This window comes from Aquarana catesbeiana, linkage group LG04 (assembly GCF_042186555.1).
Source record: "Aquarana catesbeiana isolate 2022-GZ linkage group LG04, ASM4218655v1, whole genome shotgun sequence".
Lineage (NCBI taxonomy): Eukaryota > Metazoa > Chordata > Amphibia > Anura > Ranidae > Aquarana > Aquarana catesbeiana.
This window is the reverse complement of record NC_133327.1, coordinates 183,486,978-183,506,554: the sequence shown is the minus strand read 5'-3', so window position 1 is coordinate 183,506,554 and position 19,577 is coordinate 183,486,978. Positions and strand designations below refer to the sequence as shown.

At 43.7% G+C, this 19,577-nt stretch overlaps 1 pseudogene; it reads left to right on the top strand.

The window, feature by feature from the left end:
- Positions 1–4,160: 4,160 nt before the first annotated feature.
- LOC141141937 (U2 spliceosomal RNA) lies at positions 4,161–4,292 on the top strand (annotated as a pseudogene).
- The last annotated feature ends 15,285 nt before the right edge of the window (positions 4,293–19,577 follow it).

The following is a 19,577-nucleotide window of genomic DNA, read 5'->3' as shown; positions in this document are numbered from 1 at the left end:
TGAAATAGCTGGGTTCATTTAACTTAAAATGTCTATTTTAATGCTGTTCGAGAAGGATTATTTTTCAGGGAAAATGTTCCTTTTTCAACTGGAAAATACACTTCTCATGTTGATAAATACTGTGAAGTGTATTTTAAGGCCCGTACACGCGATCGGACTTTTTGACAACAAACATGCAAATTAGCTGTTTTGGAGCAACATCCGACCGTGTGTACGCTCCATCGGACAAACTTGTTTCCATCGGACTTTTTTTGGCTGTGCGAACTCACAAACTTTCCGGCAACAAAAGTCCAATGGAGCAAAGTCCGATCGTGTGTACACAAAAGCATCGGACTTTTGTACAAACTACAGTACGCAGCCGCGAGAATGTTTCCAGAATGTGCAGCGAGCACGAGAGGGAATTCCCCTCTGGGGGCACACCAGGCCCTTAGGTCTGGTATGGATTTTAAGGGGAACCCCCTACGCCGAAAAAGCGGCATGAGGGCCCCCCGAAATCCATACCAGACCCTTATCTGAGCACACAGCCCGGCCGGTCAGGAAAAGGGGTGGGGATGAGCGAGCACCCCCCCTCCTGAACCGTACCAGGCCGCATGTCCTCAACATGGGGGGTGGGTGCTTCGGGGGAGGGGGGCCCCTTGCGCTCTCCGGCGTCTTCTCCCGATGTTCGGTTCTTCTCCTGGTGTTCGGCCTCTTCTCCCGCTCTCCGGTTCTTCTGCCGGGCTCTTCCGCTATCTTCTGCTCTTTTGACGCTCTTTTGCTAGCGGTGGCCCGGACTTCTGTGTCGTCTGCTCCCCTCTTCTCTTCTTCCAATGTTGACACGACGCTCTCTCCTGCTGTAATGCTGTGTGGAGCATTCCGCTATTATATAGGCGGTGACCCCGCCCCCTATGACATCACAGTCCCAGGGCATGCTGGGACTGTGAGCTCATAAAGGGGCGTGGTCATAGGATGACCTGACCACGCCCCCTTATGACCTCACAATCCCAGCTTGCCCCGGGACTGTGATGTCATATGGGGCGGGGTCACCGCCTATATAAGTAATAGCGGAATGCTCAGACAGCATTACAGCCAGAGAGAGCATCGTGTCAACATCAGAAGAAGAGAAGAGGGAAGAAGGCAACGCAGAAGTCCGGGCCACCGCTAGCAAAAGAGCAGCAGAATATATTGGAGGAGCCGGCAGAAGAACCAGACACTGGGAGAAGAGGCCGGAGAAAGCGGCAAAGTCGGAAGAAGACCCTGGAGCTGCCTAATAAATTACTTTAAAAACCTGTGTAGTGTGTTTTTTTTTATTGACACTTTTTTTCCCTAGGTGAATGGGTAGGGGTACAATGTACCCCATACTCATTCACATAGGGTGGGGGGCCGGGATCTGGGGGCCCCCTTTTTAAAGGGTGCTCCCGGATTCCGTTAAGCCCCCCACCTGCAGACCCCGACAACTAACGGCCAGGGTTGTCAGGAAGAGGCCCTTGTCCTCATCAACATGGGGACAAGGTGTTTTGGGGGGGGCGCAGGGCATCCCCCTCCCCCAAAGCTCCCACCCCCCCATGTTGAGGGCATGCGGTCTGGTACGGCTCAGGAGGGGGGGCGCTCGCTCGTCCCCACCCTCATTCCTGACCGGCCGGGCTGCGTGCTTGGATAAGGGTCTGGTATGGATTTGGGGGGACCCCCACGCCATTTTTTCGGCGTAGGGGGTTCCCCTTAAAATCCATACCAGACCTAAGGGCCTGGTATGCCCTTGGAGGGGAACCCATGCCATTTTTTTATTTAAAATTTGGCGTGGAGTTCCCCCTCAAGATTCATACCAAACACAGTGCCTGGCATTGGCGTGGATCCAAGTCGGATCCCCGCACCAGTGTGAATCCGGCTCGCAAGGTGTCAATCTCGCCGATAAAAGCGGCGAGATTGACACAATATCAGACAACAATACAGAAGTTGACCAAAGGGTGGTGGTAAAGAGCTGAAAAACCACGTGATTTGGTGAAAGTTGGCTGGAAAAGTCCTGCCGTCTGTATGCAATACAAACTTATGGCCAACGCCCTTTGTACAAAAATCCACAGGAAAGTTGTACAAAGTCCTATCGTGTATATGGGGCTTTACAGTGGGCATCAACGTTAAAAACATGGGATCAAATCCTGGTGAAATCGGCATTAATGAGATTGTATAATAGGTTAGGAAACTGACCTTGACTAGTAAATTTCAGACAGAGGGGCATATTTATCAGTTTATCATTGGATGCTGATTTGTAAAGCTAGGTTTACATCTGTATCATAGACATGATTGTTACTGCAAGGCACAAAATACAGTAGGGTTGATTTACTAAAACTGAAGAGTGCAAACTCTGGTGCAGCTGTGCATGATAGCCAATCAGCATCTAACTTCAGCTTGTTCAATTAAGCTTTGACCAAAAAAAAAAAAACAAAAACACTAAAAGCTGATTGGTTTCTATGCAGGGCTGCACCATATTTTGAACTCTCCAGTGTTAGTAAATCAACACCAGTGTGTTGGCCTTGATTTTGAATGCACGATTTCTAGAGCTAGATTCGCATCTATACATCTGCAAAAAAATGTGTGCTACTGTAGTACTACTGTCATTTTGAATGGCACCCCTAAGCAAATCAACATTGCATTACCATCTTTGTGTTTCAGTGGGCTAAATGTTAATTGTAGTGTGTTAGGCAGGCCATAAACAGTGCAAATGTATTTCCTGCAACCACGGGTTGCACGAAAGAAATTTTCACGATTCCCTCATCAACACAGACAGTGTTGACAGGGGAATCCCTCCTGCCGAGCAATTGTCACTTCCTGACAGGTAAAATTGTCCCCGCTGGGAGAAGACTGTGATTATCGCTAGCAGCTGTAGCAGCTGTTTGTGATAATCGCAAGCTAATTCGGCAGGCTGGTTGTACCCAAGTTGATCAATCGATCAACCTGGTACATTCAGCCTTCCTACTAATGGTTCAAATCTCAGCCAGTTCCTGCTGAACCAGCCAAAATTCAAAGTGTGTATGGCCAGCCATAGCAGGCTATTCAAATTTAATAGGCTACCATACTGCTATTCACTGCACTAGTGTGAATTTGGCATAGAGGTCTGTCTAGAAGAAGCTTGAAGATCATGCTCAATGCCTGGCATTACATGTTTTAAAACATTTATTGCAATGTTTGAACAGATCTTTAGGTCAAGAAGTCTGTCTTCAGTTGTGGCATGCCTTTTCTAGGCATAGTAAAGTCAAATGATTAGCTTGACAATCAATCAGCTATCATTTTTAGAAGGATGTCAGCAATAGCAGTACCTGTATTTCTCACAGCACACGTTTGCATTACAGATTTTCTTTAGAGAAATCCAGAAGGTCACATGGATCAGTCAAAACAAACCTTTCCTTTATTTTCTGAGATGTCCAGAAGTGATGGAGATTTCCAACTGGCTGAGATGAAACAACAGGCTCCTGAGAGAAGATAATTTATCAATTATGACTTGGACAGGGTTAACTATATCTTAGCTTTAGCCAAGACAAACATAAAAGGGTCCAAAAAACATCAATTCTTGTGGTGTGTAACCTAGAATAGCTTTTGAGAACAATTCAATTGTAAGGCAATTTCAGAAAGACTCATGGTCCCAGGTTGTTAAAACGCTATCCAACTGAGAAGGAAGAATGTGGACAAGAATTATAGATCTTATATTGTGTTTATGTTAAGCAGGGGACCAAACTATGGCCCTCCAGTGGTTCAGGAACTACAATTCCCATCAAGCCTAGTCATGTCTGTGAATGTCAGTTTTACAATGCCTCATGGGACATGTAGTTCCACAACAGCTGGAGGGCCATAATTTGGAGTTACCTGATGTTATTAAGAGGGATATAACAGAAATAAACTAATCCGCAAAACCACAATGACCAAACCCTTTGAGAAAGTCACGTGTGAGGAGCCAGGTGCCGCTGTTTCCGGGTACACCCGAACCCGGAAGCATTCGTTTTTACTGCTGCTTTTATCGTTCTTTGATGTAAGTTACTACTTGTTTTTTCGGAATTAAATTCTAATTACTACACTATGGAGCCACTTCTTTCCTTTTACCATCCATCCGCTTACATCTATTGAGTGTGGGAGAGTGCAATCGCTGGCTGGTTATCGAATGTCCCTAAGTGCTGTGACTACGACTGGAAGTTGACGCTTCTCGGCCTTTTGGCTAAGATCAAGTGTAGTATCTGTTCTTATCAGTTTCCAGGAGGTGGCGCTTGCTTCCGCCCCTGATCTATGGCGAAATAGAGACGGGATGGCGGTTGCTATGCAAAGCCTGCTGGAGTAAAGGTGACCTGGAGCGGTTCGTAGCCGAAAGGGAAGCCTTCTGATGGGGATGGAGAACCATGGGGTCCGATCCGAAGGTCGGGACCCTGGCCTTTTGGCCCGGATTGGGGCGGATCTAGCTCCGGACAGTTATTCGGGAGAGAACGCTTACTACCCTCTTACAGGTGGAGGGGAGTGGTTAGTACCTCCCGAATGTAATTAGGAAGGAGTGATGGGAGCGACGGCAGAGTCTACGGTGAGGGACTCTTTTCCGGCTTTCTGATCTCCATATCCTTCCTGTCTGTGGTGGGGTCTGCTGTGGTCTGGGCTGGGGGGCCAGGGATGCTTCGAAAAGCCAGTGGTGAATGTGCCCCTGAAGTGGCAGTTCAGGGGTGCCGTACAGTCACGGTGTGTAAGCACTTGATTTTATGGCACCATGGTCACTTCACCACAACACACGTTTTTCGCACCTGCCTCTTGGGCCGGGCCTTTTGGCCAGGACCAGGGGAAATTTTTATGCCTGGCCGGAGGGCCGGCCATTGTATTGCACAATGGCCACTTTCACTCTCCCCTCTCACTATCTTCCCCACTCTTTGCTTTACCCCTGTTTGTCACTTTTTTGTCTGTTTTGGTTGTCTTGTATACACGTTTTTGTCACTGTGTGGCGAGTAGGGTGTGGGTCCTCGGGCCTACTCTGAAAGTCTTGGGAGGGGGTGGACATAGGCCTTTTGGCTTGGTTCGCCCTCTCCTTGGAGGGGTCTCTCTTCGGGAGAGCCCCACTGTACTTGGGTTGGTCTGCTTCGGCAGTCCTTCCAGTTGTGGGGGTCCGCCTGGTTTCGGCCAGATGGACCCTTTGTCTGAGTACCTCAGTCCCTGTCTGGAGCCTAACGCCCCGGGGGATCAGGGTAAGGTCCTTCCTCGTGGAGGACTCTGTACACCCGTTGCACGTTTTTGTGTTTCACTCTTTATGTGTGGGCACTTTTTTTTGGCACCGGGTGGAAGTTTTTGCGGTGTGTTTTGCACGCCACTGGCTTTTAGAAAAAAAAAAAAAAAAACATTCCTTATACTGACCATTAATGATGCGGATGCTACAAGCCTCACACTGACAACCAGTGATGGAGATACATTTCGCCTACTGACCACCAGTGATGGGGCTACTGTCCTCCCATTGATCACCAATGACAGGGCACCATTACTCCTGCTGATGTCGAAGTACTTATTACTCTCACTGATGCATGGGCTTTTATTTAGCTAGCCATAAATTGTTGGAATTTCGGCTGATTCCTCTGAATCTAGCATTTTAACAAAAGTAGATTACTCAATTGATTTTTGTTGAAGGAGTGGGGCTAAAAATTGTCAGCCTTAACAATGCCTTTAGCCAATCAGCTGCAGGCACTGTTTGGGTATCCTTTGAGTCAAAATACAATACCCCCACCGAGGGGATTCATACATCAATTTTGTTTATGTGAAAAGAAAAATCTGTGAGAAAGCTATTAGCGTTACTCCCATTGATGAAAGGAGAGGGCATTCGTTATTTCTACTACCCAATGACAACGGGGCACTTATTACTCTTACTGAATAATAATGTAGGGGCATTTATTATACCCACCAACCTTTGATGCCAGGCATTTTTTTTTTTACTCTTACTGGCCACAGCCCGAAATCCACAAAAATAAGGCAGACCATTTATTGTTTATGCAGATGATATTGGCTGCTGTGTAATTGCTCAATCCATTCAGGTATTCCCTGGGACTGTTTCTGAGATATGAAGGTGATGGGTAAAGCATTTTGGCATCTTCCCAAAACTGGACAGAACATTTAGAGGAATGCCTCTGTTCTGCTAAAAATTGGTTTAACGTATACAGTACCTCACAAAAGTGAGTACACCCCATACATTGTGACAACACTGAAGAAATGACACTTTGCTACAATATAAAGTAGTGAGTGCTCAGGTTATATAACAGTGTAAATTTGCTGTCCCCTCAAAATAACTGAGCACACAGCCATTAATGTCTAAGCCGCTGGCAACAAAAGTGAGTACAGCCCTAACTGAAAATGTCCAAATTGGGCCCAATTAGCCATTTTTGCTCCCCGGTGTCATGTGACTCGTTAGTGTTACAAGGTTTCAGGAGTGAATGGGGAGCAGGTGTGTTATATTTAGTATTATCGCTCTAACTCTCTCATACTGGTCACTGAAAGTTCAACATGGCACCTGATTGCAAAGAACACTGAGGATCTTAAAAAAAGAATGGTTGCTCTATATAAAGATGGCCTAGGCTATAGGAAGATTGCCAAGACCCTGAAACTGAGCACAGTGGCCAAGAAGATACAGCGGTTTAACAGGACAGCTTCCACTCAGAACAGGCCTCGCCATGGTCGGCCAAAGAAATTGAGTGCACGTACTCAGTGTCATATCCAGAGGTTGTCTTTGGGAAATATACGTATGAGTGCTGCCAGCATTGCTGTAGAGGTTGAAGAGTTGGGGGGGTCAGCCTGTCAGTGCTCAGACCATATGCCGCACACTGCATCAAATTGGTCTGCACGGCTGTTGTCCCAGAAGGAAGCCTTTTCTAAAGATGGTAAACAAACAGTTTGCTGAAGACAAGCAGACTAAGGACATGGATTACTGGAACCATGTCCTGTGGTCTGATGAGACCAAGATAAACTTATTTGGTTCAGATGGTGTCAAGTGAGTGTAGCAAAAACCAGGCGAGGAGTACAAAGACAAGTGTGTCTTGCCTACAGTCAAGCATGGTGGTGGGAGTGTCATGGTCTGGGGCTGCCGGCACTGGGGAGCTACAGTTCATTGAAGGAACCATGAATGCCAACATGTACTGTGACATACTAAGCAGAGCATGATCCTCTCCCTTCAGAGCCTGGGCTGCAGGGCAGTATTCCAACATAACGACCCCAAACACACCTCCAAGACGACCTCTACCTTGCTAAAGAAGCTGAGGGTAAAGATGATGGACTGGCCAAGCATGTTTCCAGACCTAAACCCTATTGAGCATTTGTGGGGCATCCTCAAATGGAGGGTGGAGGAGCATAAGGACTCTAACATCCACCAGCTCCGTGATGTCATCATGGAGGAGTAGAAGAGGACTCCAGTAGACCTGTGAAGCTCTGGTGAACACTATGCCCAAGAGGATTAAGGCAATGCAGGAAAATGGCGGCCACACAAAATATTGACACTTTGGGCCCAATTTGGACACTTTCACTTAGGGGTGTACTCACTTTTGTTGCCAGTGGTTTAGACATCAATGGCTGTGTGTTGAGTTATTTTGAGGGGACAATAAATTTACACTGTTGTACAAGCTGTACACTCACTACTTTACATTGTAGCAAAGTGTCATTTATTCAGTGTTGTCACATGAAAAGATATGATAAAATATTTTCAAAAATGAGAGGGGTGTTCTCACTTTTATGAGATATTGTATAAATGCTACATGTTGTACAAGTCCGTTTACTACTTTAATGTTATTAAAAAGTACATAAAAGGTTATTAAATGTTGGCCTGTAGCCAGCTATGCTTTTCAAAAGGCTAATGTACAATGGTATTTACATTTTACTTCTGATCAGTGGTGGTGCGTCCATAAGGGTGCATGGGCGCCGCCCCCTCTCTCCAGCCACCCCTCTAGCACCAATTAATAGATTCATGCATTGCATGAATCTATGGCCACCGCTGCCACCCCCTATTCAGGCGTCCGGCCCCTCTCCGGGCCCGGGCGCCTGAATTGCAATGGCAGGGGTTTTTTTTAAGCACCTGATTAGAACCATAGGCTCTAATAGGCGTCATAAAAAGGTGACATGCGAGCGCCATGCTGGGCGCTTGCAGGTCACTCAGCTGTGTTAGGAAAGCGAATGAACTCTCCGCCAATCAGGTGCTCGGATCTGTTACCCGTCACCTGATTGGCTGAAACGTCAGGCGCTGTGATTGGACGCCTATCAGGCATCCAATCATAGCAGAGGACGGGAGAAGACATCGAGGAGCTGTCCCACCGCCACCGAGACAGGGTAAGTACAGACGGCGGGTGGGGGGCACACTGTCAGCATTTGATATGGCACAGTGGGAGCATTTGATGGGGCACAGTGAGGCTGCATTTGATTGGGCACAGTGAGGCTGCATTTGATTGGGCACAGTGAGGCTGCATTTGATTGGGCACAGTGAGGCTGCATTTGATGGGGCACAGTGAGGCTGCATTTGATGGGGCACAGTGAGGCTGCATTTGATGGGGCACAGTGAGGCTGCATTTCATGGGACACAGTGAGGCTGCATTTGATGGGAACAGTGGCTGAATTTGATGGGCACAGTAGCTGCATTCGATGCTGCACAGTGGTTGCATTTGATGGGGCACCGTGGCTGCATAAGATGGGCACAGTGGCTGCATAAGATGGGGGCAGTAACTGTATTTGATGGGGCACAGTGGGAGCATTTGATATGGCACAGTGGCTGCGTTTGATGGGCACAGTGGCAGCGCTTGATGGCATAGTGGCTGTGATTGATGGTACAGTGAGGCTGCAATTGATGGGGTTTTTTTCAGAATTTTTCAGTTTGTTTGAGCCCCCCCAAAAAAAATTTTGAGCTCCAGCCGCCACTGCTTCTGATATCAGTTTGAAGCCTTTTTGATGGACACGGAATGCAGTGTTTGAATTCTAAATTAGATTGTAGGAAGCAGTGTTCACTGTTGCTTTTGCAATGCATTCCTTGGCTTTTATTTCTGCATACAAGTCATTGTGAATGCTCATCGTGTGTGTCCAGAAATTATTTTCAAACTGAACTCAACTGCAAGCCATTTTTCTGTTTGACTTGTTTTTCGGTTTAAAACTCATGTACCCCAGCCTTTAGGCCCCTTGCACATGGGACCATTTAACTGCAGTGCTTCCCTCTTGGCACTTTCATGTACATAGAGGGTTTAGTGATTTTAGATCACTACTTGTACCAGTAGTTGGCATGGAGTGTGAGCTATGCAATGTGTAGAGTGCACCTAGATCACTTTATTTTGTAACTTGTTCGCAGAATGGGAGTTTTACTTTTACCATGTACAATCTTGAGTAGCACCCAACTGTTCTCATGCCATGCACACCCCGAATACTGTAAGGTTACGATCTGTCCTCATTTTGAGGGGCTTGTCCCCATGAAACGGGCGTCCCCAGATTTGTTCCTGGGAGCTGACACCATGATCTTCATTAAATTTGCAGTGCACAGGCTCCAACTCATCCCCCTGCACAAGCATTGGCTAAAAAATAGTGCCAGTAGAGCTCTCTGTGCATGTACAGCAATTTATGCTACCACAGACCACTACAGCTGTGCTTTTTTGAACTGACATTTGTCAAGTGTGATGAGTTGGAGCCTATTCACTGTGAACGTTACAGTCTATCAGGCTCTCCGAAACGATGCTGGGCAGTGGCGTTGACAGACACAGACCACAATCTGTGTCCGTAAAGACATGGATGAGCGAGTTTGGGGTGGAGGAACTTGACTTGCCTGCACAGAGTTCTAACCTCCCAAAGCACTTCGGAGTCTCCTAGCTCCAGCCCCTGATTTTGGAATTCCAAAAACAGATGAAAGATCAGAAAACTTTCTCTGCTCGGAACTGACATTCTGGAGCTCTGCTCTCTGCATATGTGCAAACCCTGTGTCACTTTCTCCCTAATTTTCACAGTGGCAGGGCCTCGCTCTGCCACATGAGCTTAAGAGGGACTGAAACAAAAGCCTGACTAACCTCATCAATTTCACATTTTTGTGTAAAAAAATGCGGCCCGGGGGCTTGCTTTTATCCGGCCCTTGGGGCACTATTTCATCCACTGATACCAACAATGGGGCATAATTTCTCCCCACTGAGACTGGTGAAGGGGCAAAATTCCTCCCCTATAACACCAATGATGGGGCTCCATTCCTCCCAATGATGGGGATACAATTCCTCCCAATGACACCAACAAATGGGCCCAATGACACCAATGATTGGGCACAATTCCTCCCAATGACACCAATAATGGGGCACATTATTCCTCCTACTGACACCGGGACCTTTTCCACTACCAATGGCAACAGTCTGGCCCCCCTAAAGTCTGAAGGATAGTAAACTGGCCCCAGGTTAGAAAGTTTGGAGACCCCTGTACTAGAGGATGTTTAAAAGTATAAACAGGCACCATGTTGTTGTGTCAATAGTATATAGGGTTAGTGCTTTGAATGTTCCACTGCTTTGAATTTTGTGCATGTGAATGAGGAAAAGGAAAGCTTCAAAGGTTTGCTCTTGTACGTTGTACATTTATCCATATTACAAAAGAGTCATGACTAACACCCTGACCCTGGCTTCCTCCTTGCACTACTATTATCCTAAGCCCAGCAGCAAGGTTCAGGAGCATCTGACTAACTACATTTATGAAGCAGCATTGCCAGCGTATCAAGTTTTGACACATAGATGAACCCAGTATTCCATAAAACAAGTATAACATAAAGTAGGTATGACTAATAACAAGGATGGATATGCTGCCATTTTAAAAATGTCAGGGAAATATCAGTTGACTCCTGAGTTGAATGTTGTTAAAAAAGTTATGTCCATCAAAGTAAATAATATAAAGTTAGGCTTTTAAGTTACACCCACTTCTTCTTTTGCCCACTTTCAAGATGTTTGTTTAGAAATTAGTGGGGTTTATATGGAGTAGACAGGGCTTACTATGACAGGGATTGTAGTTTACTATAGCGGAAGTGGGGCCAGGTTTGGATGTTTGACAGGTGTTCGACATCTGTCAGAGTATGCTGTTTGTACAGAGAACATTTACAATAAATTGTATAAGCACTTCAAAGAGGTAACGTTTAATAATTGCCATATGATACAGTATTTATAAATTATATTGTATCGTGTGTTATTTGGGTTTATTGTGTAATATCTTCCTATCTATATCACATAAATAAAAAATAAAATCACACACTCATGCAAACATGGGCAGAAGGTAATAAACTCTGTGAGCAAACACAGGGTGAGTCTAAAAGTTTAATGCAGTTTGGTGGATTTGAACTGGAAATCAACGTGTCACAGGGCTGCCCCTTCTGACATTGTGTCTAGTTTGGTGAATTGTTTACAATTTATGTGGCGAAGGGTCATTTACACCTTAGTCTTGGAGTATCCCTTCCATAAGGATAAACTGTAATGTCAGTAAAACACCTGTAAAACATGTCAAGAACATACCACACCTAAAATGCACAACAGCTCCCATGCAGAGGTGTGAAGGTAGCCCAAGAGAAGAATTTCTTAGAAAACTGTTCATTGACTTTATTACTTTTTTTTTAGAACCATGGAGTACATTCATATCTAGCCTTCAGTTGAAATAAGACCTCCTATTAGATATAATTTACAGCTTCAGGAAACAACGCTCAAAATTAGTGAATGTAGCCAGAGGCTCAGAAATGTTACTATATCTTTTGGAACAGCTGCCGCTGTCACTAGCTAGTTACTACTAAGTTAAGCTGTTATAGCATAGACGGTGTTTGAGAATTGCCAACTCTCTCTCTATCAGTGAGCTGCATGCCTTACCATTAAAAAAAAATTTAAAAATTGAATTTTACTTTGATCTGACGTTATTGATATAGCAAGTTAACCCCCTTTCCTCTAAAGCACTGTTAAGTACATGCATTTTTTAAAAGTTATCTTGTAAATTAAAACAAATACATACCTTCCGTGTTAAGAAGACTTACCATGCTCTGATCTACAATGGACAGCAGTGTAGATCCATCTATCCAGGCTGTTTAGCCTAGATGGGGAAATTATTGGTTTCTCTTGTTCAGCTCGTGGGACTGAATGAGAGAAATCTAAGTGTGTATAGTCATAGTGAAAGGCTATTAAAGGATGTGTTTGCGTCATTAGCAACTGCAATGGTAAAATGATGTGCAGGTTTTTATTTATTATAAAGCAGTCTATTGATGAGGTGGTGGCCAGCCATGCATATAGAATCTGGATGCTGAAAGGAAAGGCTTTCACTGAGTAGACATTAATGACTAAATGAGGAGGGGAAAGGAGCCCTCTACAGTTGTCCCTGGTACTGGCCTCTCTTTGGAAGAAAATAATGATTGGCCAGGAAGAAGCCAGCCTGCCAGTTAATTCTCCGTCCAAGAAAGTGGAAGCAGGAAGAGACTGCCATTTTGTGCATGTTTGGAAAATGTCAAAAACATTTGCGTATGTTATAACTAGTCATTGTTCGCATCAAGCTAATCTTGAAGGCACATGTAAACATATGATGATCTGTCTGATTTCAACTAAGGTCACAATTTTTATGCTATGGGTACCAGTAAATCTCCCTGGCTCAGTCGTTCCTGGAGTGGTAAAGTTGAAGGAAGACATCAACAGTCTCTGCTTTTTTATTTTTTTTCAGCTGATTTAACTACATGGAACAAATTTGGATCGAAAGTGGTAAAAATCTGATGGCTTTCCAAAATATTTCCGCAGCTTTTTCTTTCTTGTTGAGTTGCAGTACTTTTTTCTTTTACGAAAACAGAAAGGAAATGGATTCGGGACTTTAAGTGAGGCATGTCTTTGTTAATGGAAATAGATGAATGAAATGCTTAATTATAAAGCGATTAAATGTCCCAATCCCCAGTGGGTAGTCCATGAAAATATAATGTGTTGAATAATTTTAATCAATTAATAGATAAATATTATATATAATGCATGATATAAAAATATATAATGCACAAGGTATACGAAGAAAACCAGAATTAGTATAATAATAACATATTTATTAAATTGGGCGGCACAGTGGTGTAGTGGGTAGCACTCTCGCCTAGCAGTAAGAAGGGTCACGTGGTCGAATCCCAACCACGACACTACCTGCCTGGAGTTTTCATGTTCTCCCTGTGCCTGCGTGGGTTTCCTCTGGGTACTCCGGTTTCCTCCCACACTCCAAAGACATGCTGGTAGGTTAATTGGTTTCTGTCTAAATTGTCCCTAGTATGTATGAATGTGAGGTAGGGACCTTAGATTGTAAGCTCCTTGAGGGTAGGGACTGATGTGAATTTACAATGTATATGTAAAGCGCTGCGTAAATTGACGGCGCTATATAAGTACCTGAAATAAATAATAAATAATACATTTAATATTGATCGTAAATGGACATGATTGGTACAAACAGCAACACTGAATATGATGGGCATATAAATCAATTAAGCATGATTATCATAATAAATACAAGCAATACATGATATAATAAGAAAAACAAATTCATGGTTGTAGACAAGTTGTAGACAAGCTTGACTTGGCACCCTTGAGTGTAGTTTCATGGCGTTTAAAGCCAATCATCAGGAGTAGGATGCATGAATTTAGCTACAAAATAGATAAATGGGTAAATGAAATGGCACATGGTATATTATGCTCTCTAGGTGTAAAAAAGAGAAGCAAGATCTGGCGATTGATATTTTATGTATAGAGTAGCCCATAGGTATAACCCAGCAGCTCCTAGGGTGGAAGAAAGATGGCCCGGGATAAATTATCTCGTCTGAGGTTGAGGCGGGAGACCCCCTCCTTCTCTCTCCCCCCCAGTCCCCCCGGATAACCGGTAGATCGGACAGAGGGCCAAGGGACACAGCAGCCAGGAAGGGGACCAGACAGCCACAGCACAGCCTGAGGACTGGAGGTGTACATACACAGGACATGAATGTAGTGCTGTGAATGAGTAAATTTTTTTTCTTTTATTGCATTCTTTATTTATTCAAAGACTCACACATTGAGTACATTACATTGTATATATTGCAGTGCAATAAACCTCTTCACTTTGAACAGAGCATGTTATTACATATATCAAACCAACTGGTACATGAAAGGGGTATGTACATCAACCATAGGGTTAGGCGTACCAGAAAAGAGCTTTTGAGGGAAATGGTTATCAATGTGCAATTGGGTTTTCAGATTTTATGGAATTTGGTAGGAAACGAAATCTCAGATGTGTATATAGGGGAGGATAGGGTGGGTAGGATTCCTTCATCTCCTGAATTCTTATCCTAGCCAGGACCTGTCTCCTTTGTATTTGAACTTAGGGCAAAGGGTGTCATACTCTGCTGTAGTGGTGAACTTGGTCCAATGGGTGTTTCTGCCAGAGGCAATAAGGTCTTCTATTCTTTGGATTTCTTTTTCCTTAGCTATCCATACTATAATGGAGGGGGTGAGGGGTTGTTTCCATATTTTCTGAATGCAGCTTCTGGGAACAATTAATAGGTGTGGTAGGATGGATTTTTTTTATATGAATGTTGAAGGAATGTGTAATGGTGTAGTAAATAGAATCCCAGGAGTGTAGGGTTTGTGAAATGTTGTAAAATAAGGTGAAGTTCCCCCAGAAAGGCTGTAATGTGGGGCAAGACCATCCATTTTTCTTTCTATGTAATTTTTCAATCAGCTCTTTTCGCTTTGTTTATAATTGTGTGTGGCCAATTCCCTGGTTCATTTATTCACTTACAATAATTTTTTCAATTAAAGGTTTATCAAAACTAGTTAAAATTGAAAGAAGACTGCCACCTGTTAGGTCAGCATATATCCAATCACCACGTCATATCTGTCAGGACCTTCCATCTTCACATTTGGCCAAACAGCTATGTAATTCGAATACATCTGAATAAAGCTAAGTATACATAAATAATATTAAGGTCAAGTAGCTGGATCAAAGCAGTCTGTTTAGGGCCTTCTTAAAAAAAAATCCTTTGCAGCAAACATTTTTTTGGTGTCTGCAGGTCAAGTCTCCTATCCAATTCAGTGCTTCTGGTACCCCAAAACCCTAGGCACTCTGATATGCATAGATCAACCCCAATGCCTGGTTTTAGGTGCCCATCACAACTTCTACAGGGAGGATGAATGAGGTGGGTCAAGGCTACCAGGTTGCTTAGTGATAAGGGGAACCCAGGGTGCTAAAATAGATAATGGACCTGATGTGTGCCAACCTGTAGGTTCTTGCTCTGTAGTGACAGCACAACACTTTTTTTTCCACTTCATGTTCACTGCAAAAGATTCTCTACCAGTTTCTATCTACAAAATAAAATAATAGTGAGTGTTTACCCCTCCCCTAGCCTCCTTGTAAGCAACAGCAGGGATAAAGAATTAATATTTCATTAGGAGAGTGTACTTATTCCCTGTATCTAAGATGGTGTGGAGATTTGTGGTTCTGAAAGCTCAAAAGTAAAAATGGTAAAAATATGTACGGTAAATATGGAAAATAATTAAGTTATACATGTTTACTACGTGTTTTTTCTTGGCAGTTTTTATGTGCCACCTGCTCCCTCGAAATGACACAGGCATCCCTTCTTTACACCTTCTGTTCTTTCATTTAATAACAGTTCTATAACATACACATGGTTTACTCATAACTCAGCTGAGTGTCATGGGTCCCTCCTTCTTTCTTTTTCCATTATGTATGCATACATTACTTAGCTGTTTTTCTGTTACTTTAGGCAAAAGCAGCATGGTGCATACATGACACAATTATGCATCTTCGTATATCACCCTCCTGTTAAATAATTATCCAAGACATTACGCAGAAAATTGTGAGAGTCATTTTCTTAGAAAAGTTACATGGCTTGAATCCTGGACAGTTTTATGAAAGATGTGGGGCTAATTTGGAAGGCAGTATTTTTTTTTCAAAGCAAACATGAAACACTGCTTCCTGGAAGAATTCCAGTCTTGTCATTACTTGTATCAGTGATAAAAATGTTACTAACTTAAGAGCTGCCTAATGATTGTGGAGTCGAAGGGCAAAACCATTGACGCACCTAGACAGCAACTTAGCACATTTAATACAATACAGTAGGATAAAACTGAACTTCACCCAATGCTGATATAAGGGAGCTCTGGAAATCTATGTTTTTGAATGTTCAAAGATTAGCTGTATTCTTTAAAGAACACAAAAAAATCAATGTATCTAAAGCTGCCATGTAACAATAACCCACTATAATAAAAGAAAGTCTACAACCTGAAAGTCTTTCTTTAATTAAAAGCACACTTACTAGTGCCCCTTATGCTTCTAAAAGATAGGTACATAGACATGCACATTATTTTGTTCCAGTGTGTGGCCACTTCTCATCCAAAGCAGAGTAGGCTGAACCAAAGATGATTTCCCATAATCCAGTTGGATTTATTTTTGCCCTTCCTAATTCCTGTGCTGTTAATCAGTAATGGAGTATTATAGGGGACTGACATAGCAAAGTACTATGTGATGTGTTGGGTACTGTTTAAGGGTGTTGGTCAGTGGATATGCATGTTATATGCCCTCTACTGTTAAAGTGTTATTTATATTATAATAGCAGATTCTCGTCTTATAGTGGTACCTTGATATATGAAAAGACTGTAGTTATTCAGTATTTAAATGGATGCAATAGCAGATATTGATCATACTTGGACAGGTTTGTATTGTCTAATGCTTGTCTCAGCTCTTGCACCTAAAAACCTATATCGAGCAGAGTACATTACAAGCTGTCATACAAGAACTACTTGAAGGACTGATGCAGCCATTTGTGACAACATCTATCCCAGACATTCAAGTGAGACACCACTTGAATGTATTTTTTGTAATATTGTGTATCGGTGGGAAGGATTAGAAGTTCTGTCAGATGTTTTGGGGGATATTTAAGCGATGTTGTTGCCAAACAAAAGTTCCCAATAAAAAAAGCTCCCTGTAAAAAAGAAAGAGAATACTTACCTCTTCAGCTTGTACTGCCAAACACTTGATGTGAAATCCCTGCCTAAAATTCTGTCTAGAAACTGACGCTTCAAGTAGTGTTGATCTCCTGGTTTCCTGCCCAGTGGTTCCTTCTGCCAACCTATAAAGCACTACAAGGTACAAGAGGACCCGTGAGAACTTGCTTCAAGGGATAGAGCTTTAAGGACTCAGGCACCCGCTTTTTTACTTGTAAGGGCTTTTCTTGCCAAATTTTATTAAAAGAAAGCTCAGAAAAGCACCATAACATGAATTTCCCTTGCAGGGGTATTTAGCATTGCTCTTCCATCAACAAAACAAATGACATTCAGCCTCCTAGCTTACACCTTTAGGACTGCTTCTCTGACCGTTCTCTTTAGGGCCTTTGTTTGTTTCCTATAGACCATCTTCATTCACAATTCATTGCACATACCTAGCAGCCCCTTGCTGTTCTGGCTCCCATCTGCTAGGCCTAGGTGGAGCCCTCCTGACTCTTTCGCAAAAACCTCCTCTGTCTGCTGGGGTGGAACCCAGAACCCTAGTCAGGTCATTCCTAAAAGCCCAGCACACACCTGTCCAATTAGTGTGCTGGTGGTTCGCAAAACACAGACCTAGGATTGGGGATTTCTTTCCACCCAGATCGCTAAGAAATCTCCAAGTTCCAGGTCCCAAACCAACTTTTACCGACTGATGAGGAAACTGAAAAGCCCTTCAACCTGCCTGGATGAGAATCCTGGGTCATTACAGCGACATTCAAGCAGAGTTCCACCCACATATAAGACTTTGTGCCATCTAGTCAATGCACATATTGGCTAACTTTTTTTTTTCTGTGTTTTACCTTCTTTTCCATTGTTATTCTTCACTTCCTATGTATCCTACCGTGGCAAAGTACGTCTTTTCTCCAAGTGATTTGGGTACTCTCCGTTCCCCCCGCTGCATTCTCAGACCTGCGTGTGTCCCAGAAAATGACAGGTCCACTCAGCAAGCACAGCATGGCACGCGTATGAGCAGTAGGAAACCGGCTGTGAAGCCTGAAGGCTTCACAGCCAGTTTCCCTTAGTTACAATCACGGCGCCTGCATCCAAAGCTAATGGAGGTTGGGGTGTCAACATTGCAGAAACCCTGGACAGGTAAGTGTCCTTATATTAAAAGTTAGCAGCTACAGTATTTGTAGCTGCTGACTTTTAATTTTTTTTGTACAGGCTGGAACTATGCTTTAAAGCAGGGGTCTTCAAACTACAGCCCTCCAGTTGTTCAGGAACTACAATTCCCATCATGCCTAGTAATGTCTGTGAATGTCAGAGTTTTACAATGCCTCATGGGATGTGTAGTTCTGCAACAGCTGGAGGGCCATAGTTTGAGGATCCCTGCATTAAAGTGATTGTAAAGTTTTTTCCCCCCTATAAATATATAAAAAACCTGTTGTACTTACCTGCTCTGTTGCTGTGGATTTGCATAGAGCAGCCCGGATCCTCCTCTTCTCAGGTCCCTCTTCGGTGCTCCTGGCCCCTCCCTCCCATTCAATGCTCCAACAGCAAACAGCTTGCTATGGGGGCACCCAAACCGAGTCAGAATTCAGACACGGATTGGTTAGCTGACTTTGACAGCAGAGACAGCCAATGGTGCCGGTGCTGTGTCTCAGTCAATCAGGTTGGAGAATCTCGAACGGCTGAGACACTTGTGGACATCGCTGGACAGGGAGGGACCTCAGGTAAGCATTGGGGGGCTGAGGGGAGCTGCTGCACACAGAATGTTTATGGATTAAGATAAAAAACCTTCTGCTTTTACAACCCCTTTAAAGCTTTATTTAAAAAAAAAAATTGAATAACAAACATGGTATACTTACCTGCTCTGTGTAATGATTTTGCACAGAGCAGCCTCAATCCTCTTCCTCTGGGGTCCCCCGCCGGTACTCCAGGCTCCTCCTTTTAGGGAAGTTACTCCATGGAAAGCCACTTTCCATGGGGGGCACCAGTGCAGGCTCTCTCCCCGCTCACTCACTCGGCACATCATTTGATTGACAGTGGCTCCAATGGCTTCTGCTGCTATCAATCTGCCCAGGCAGTAAGGAGACAGTGTTTAGAGCCACTGGTCTTGTGCACATCGCTGGATCAGATTGGGCTCAGGTAAGAATAAGTGGGGGCTGGGGGTATTCTGCAGCACAGAAGGTTTTTCACCTTAATGCATAGAATGCAATAAGGTGAAAAAAAACCTTAAGGCTTGAAAACCACTTTAACTCTTTTTACACCATGATCGCTCCAGATCAAATGAATATACCATGTCATGGCCCTTAGTATTAATTTCTTATGATCATCAATATATCTAGGGGCCATAATGCAGTACTTTCCTGATTCACTTTATTCTTTTTGAATTAATAACATTTGCTCTGGAGAGAAAGCCTAGTAACAATCAATTTTGAATCCATTTGCACATAACAAATGTGCATGCAATTCCAGAGGATATATAATTCTGCATTTTTTATAATGACACTCCATCATGTGAATGGGCTCTTAGAGATTAGAAGATTCGAAGGTTACATAGTCACTGAGTGGACAGAGAAGCAAGGTGAGCTGGGCCAAGCTGGCTTGGGCAATGAGTTCAGTGGCAGTGCTTCTGCTGTGAAATTTGAA